The sequence below is a fragment of the Balaenoptera musculus genome, chromosome 5, assembly GCF_009873245.2.
Source record: "Balaenoptera musculus isolate JJ_BM4_2016_0621 chromosome 5, mBalMus1.pri.v3, whole genome shotgun sequence".
NCBI lineage: Eukaryota > Metazoa > Chordata > Mammalia > Artiodactyla > Balaenopteridae > Balaenoptera > Balaenoptera musculus.
In genome coordinates this window covers 22,808,591-22,813,494 of record NC_045789.1, presented here as the reverse complement: position 1 = coordinate 22,813,494, position 4,904 = coordinate 22,808,591, and positions in this window count along the sequence as shown.

Below are 4,904 nucleotides of genomic sequence, written 5' to 3'. Positions count from 1 at the left end.
CCCCAGTGTTCATAGCAGCACTACTTACAATTGCCAAGATATTGGAAGCAACCTATTTGTCCATCGACAGATGAATGGATAAGGAAGATGTGGTACATACATACAATGGAATATTACTCAGCCATGAAAAAAGAATGAAATTTTGCCATTTGCAACAACATGGATGGACTTGGAGGGTATTATGCTAAGTGAAATAAGTCAGACAGAGAAAGATAAATACTGTATGATATCACTTATATGTGGAATCCAAAAAATAAAACAAGCAAATAAATATAACAATACAGAAGCAGACTCACAGATATAGAGAACAAACAAGTGGTTACCAGTGGGGAGAGGGAAGGGGGGAGGGGCAATATAGGGGTAGGGGTCGAAGAGATACAAACTACTATGTATAAAATAAATAAGCTACAAGGATATATTGTACAGCACAGGGAATACAGCCAATATTTTAAAATAACTACAAATGGAGTATAACATTTAAAAATTGTGAATTATTATGCTGTACACTTGAAACATATAGTATTGTACATCAACTATACCTCAATAAAACAAACAAAAATTTAAAAATTAAAATGCTCTATGTGGCAACTCCAAAAGAAAAAAGAAAAAAAAAAAGAAATATCCCTTCACAGACATAGAGAACAGACTTATAGTTGCTAAGGGGGAGATGGATTGGGAGTTTAGGATTAGCAGATGCAAACTGTTACATATAGAATGGAAAAACAACAGGGTCCTACTGTATAGCAAAGGGAACTATATTCAATATCCTGTAATAAACCATGATGGAAAACAATATGAAGAAGAATATATATATATACATATGTATAACTGAATCACTGTGCTGTACACCAGAGACCAACACAGCATTGTAAATCAACTATGCTTCAAAAAAAAAAGAAAAAAAGAATCCCTTGCAGCTAGGGCTGGCCACCAGGCCAGGTTCTGGCCCATGAGACAGAGTCACTGAGTGGAGCCTCTAGGAAACCATGTAAAAGAGACTCCAGTAGACATGCTGCCTTTATCTCTTATTCTCCAACCCACTCTTCACCCAGCAACCAGAGGGAGCTTTTAAAATAGTGACTCAGGGGCTTCCCTGGTGGCGCAGTGGTTGAGAATCCGCCTGCCAATGCAGGGGACACGGGTTCGAGCCCTGGTCCGGGAAGATCCCACATGCCGTGGAGCAACAAAGCCCGTGTGCCACAACTACTGAGCCTGCACTCTAGAGCCTGCGAGCCACAACTACTGAAGCCCGTGCACCTAGAGCCAATGCTCCGCAACAAGAGAAGCCACCGCAATGAGAAGCCCGCGCACCGCAGCGAAGAGTAGCCCCTGTTCACCGCAACTAGAGAAAGCCCGCACTCAGCAACGAAGACCCAACATGGCCAAAAATAATAAATAAAATAAATAAATTTATAAAAACAAAATAGTAGGGCTTCCCTGGTGGTGCAGTGGTTGAGAATCTGCCTGCCAATGCAGGGGACACGGGTTCGAGCCCTGGTCTGGGAAGATCCCACATGCCGCGGAGCAACTAGGCCCGTGAGCCACAATTACTGAGCCTGCGCTTCTGGAGCCTGTGCTCCACAACGGGAGAGGCCGTGATAGTGAGAGGCCCGCGCACCGCGATGAAGAGTGGCCCCCGCTTGCCGCAACTGGAGAAAGCCCTCGCACAGAAACGAAGACCCAACACAGCCATAAATAAATTAATTAATTAATTTAAAAAAAAATAGTGACTCAGATCATGCCATTGCTCTACGGAATCCCTTTCCATTGCAGATAGAATAAAATCCAAACTGTGTACACTGGTCTGGCTCCCTCTACCTCCCCGGTATCATTCAGTCCATTCTCCCCCCATCCCTGTCCTCCAGCCAGACCTTCTGTTCCTCAAACTTGCCAAGTGTTTTCCTGGCTCTAGGCCTTTACACCTGCTGATTCCTCTGCCCAGTGCTCTCCTCTGACCCACACATCCCAATGTCCACTGCAGCCGGATTTACAATAACCAAGACATGGAAGCAACCAAAGTGCTCACAGACAGGTGAAAAGATAAAGAAGATGTGGTACATATAGACAATGGAATACTACTCAGCCATAAAAAAGAATGAAATAATGCCACTTGCAGCAACATGGATGGACCTAGGGATGATCATATTAAGTGAAGTAAGTCAGAAAGGAAGGACAAATATATGATATCACTTATAGGTGGAATCCAAAAATTAATACAAAGGAACCAATTTACAAAGCAGAAACAGGCTCACAGACTTAGAAAACAAACCTAAGATTACTAAAGGGGAAAGGTAGAGGAAAGGGGTAAATGCAAAGGCTGGGATTAGCACATACACCCTAATATATATATATAAAATAGATAATCAACAAGGATCTACTGTCTAGCACAGGGAACTCTACTCAAAACTCGTAATAACATATATGGGAAAAGAATCCAAAAAAAGAACAGATATACATCTATGTAGAACTGAATCAAGTTGCTGAACACCTAAAACAACACAACATTGTAAATCAACTATACTCCAATATAAAATAACAATTAATTAAATTAAAAAAAAAAAAGAAATGCCTACTATGTTCCCGACAGACCTCGGTGACCTGGGCTGGAGTCACATCCCTGGAGCCTCAGCAGGCTTGGGTTCCAAGGCTGGATTGTCCTGGGACTGAGGGTACTGGGAAAGATGTGCCAGCAAGTAAGCCCTCCTTGGACCTGTAGTGCCTGGTGCCCGCTGCATGGGACCACAATCTCCAGATCCAGGCAGACTCTCTGGGCTGGAAGAGCTTTGAAAACTCAGCTGGTCTCCATGTCTCCTGCTGGTAAGGTTTCCGCCTCTGGCCTCCTTCCTTACAGTCTCCCCACCTCCAGAGGACAGCACCCCCAACCCACTGTTGCCAGCATCCGCAATAAAGCAAACTTTCCTTTCCGCCAATCTTGCCTCTTTATTGGCTTTTGAGTGGCAAGCAGCCGGACCCCACTTTCGGTTACAATGCTGTTAGTAAGTTCTAAATTTTATTTATCTTTTATAATCAAATCATAGTCTGTTCACTCAAACACTTGTAGCAAGGACAGGAGCTGGTCACAGTATTGGGCACTGTGGCAGAAACAAAGAGAAAGCATGCATGGCATCTGCCTGATGGAGCCCAGTTAGGGAGGCAAGTATGCTGCAAGTTGTGTGACTATGCTGAGGGCAACGGTCAATTACAGTCTTGCTACTCAGTGTGGTCTCGCCACCCCACCACGCCTGCATAGCACCATCTGGGAGCCTGGTAGAAATGCAGAACCTCAATCCAGCTCCAGACCTAAATCAGAATCTTCTGCTAGCAGATGATATGTATGCACACAGGAGCTTTTGTCCAGGAGACAGAAATCACTTCCCAGCAGGGTGTCCAAAAACGGTATCAACTCAACCATCATCACCAGAACAAGGCCCTGTGCTGGGCACTGGGGACCTAGAGAAGAAATAAATGTGTCCTTGCCCTCAAGGAGCTTGCAGGCTAACAGGGAAACAGACACACAAACACACAACCTCCTCCGACAGAGGAGGTGGCTCTGAGATGCTCTCGTGCTAGGCGGAGGCATCATTTGTTCTAAGAAAACTCCTTATAAAGCATGAAGAGTTGATCCAGTGCAACACCACTTAATTTCCTGTAGGTTCCAAGTAACATAAGAGCTTTCCGAGGGGATCATGTCACACAGCTCTTGGTTCAGTGGCACCATGCCTCTCTGAGCCTCCATTTTCTCAGCTGCAAAATGAGACAATTTGTACCATGTTTTTTTGAGTTTTTTGTTTTGTTTTTGGCCACACTGCACTGCAGGCATGTGGGATCTTAGTTCCCCAACTATGGATTGAACCAGTGCCCCCTGTACTGGAAGCATGGAGTCTTAACCACTGGACTGGCCAGGGAAGTCCCTAACCTTCCTGGCTTTTATTAGAGCCACAAAGCCACCTTGTGAGAGAGAAGGGCAAGTAAGGACTAACATGAACATTTACTGAATGGAAAAAAAGAATGCTGCTGGACAGTATGCGCACTGTGAAATCATGTTTAGAAAAAAAGTCCCATACATATACTATTTTTTAACGTGTGCTATATATAAAGCTATACATAGAGGAAAAGTTCTGTAATAACAACGACTTTCCTGGAGGGCGGAAGTAGGCCTTTATACACCTCAATAGCAGTTTATTTTCAAAGAAATGTACTACTTCTTAAACGAAAACATTTTAAAAGTATTTAAGTGCATTGGAAATTGGAAGTAATGTTAATCCTGATTACCTGAGTCGGGTGATTACGGATGACATTTTCTTCTAATTATGCTTTCTAAATTTCCTACAATGAGCGTGTATCCATCTGGGCCATTTGATTTGTGAGAAGCCTTAACCTTCACCTCCCCCGCCCCACCCCCCAGCCCGCTTTCTTGCTGAGTCTGCAGGTCTCTAGCGCCCTCTGCCGAAGCATCTCTACGTTTTGTGCTTTCCGGAACGAGGTGTAGGTCAGTCTCCTGGGAGTCTTGTTAAAAGGCGGCTTCTGATTCAATGGGTGTGGGGCAGGACCGGGATTCGGCGTTTTAAAAAATCCCTGGGGAAGCTGATGCTTGACCTCCCCCAGTGGCAAGGATTGAAACTGCTAGACCACGAAGAGTTATTCTACAACAGCTAGCACAGTACCACTGTCAGCCTCGGACAACGGTCCCGGAGAGCTCCCCGGAAAGCGTAAACCTAACGCGGAGGCGGCTCACCTTGGGGACAAGGGCGACAGGACCGCAGCCGACGGCCCCGCCCCTCGAGGCCCTCGCTGAGCCTCCATTGGCCAACCCACTGACGTAAGCCTCACGTCACGTGAGGCCGCCGTCCAATGGCGGAGCGTACTCCGCCGGGCCCGTGGATGGCGCTGGGGACACACGGAGG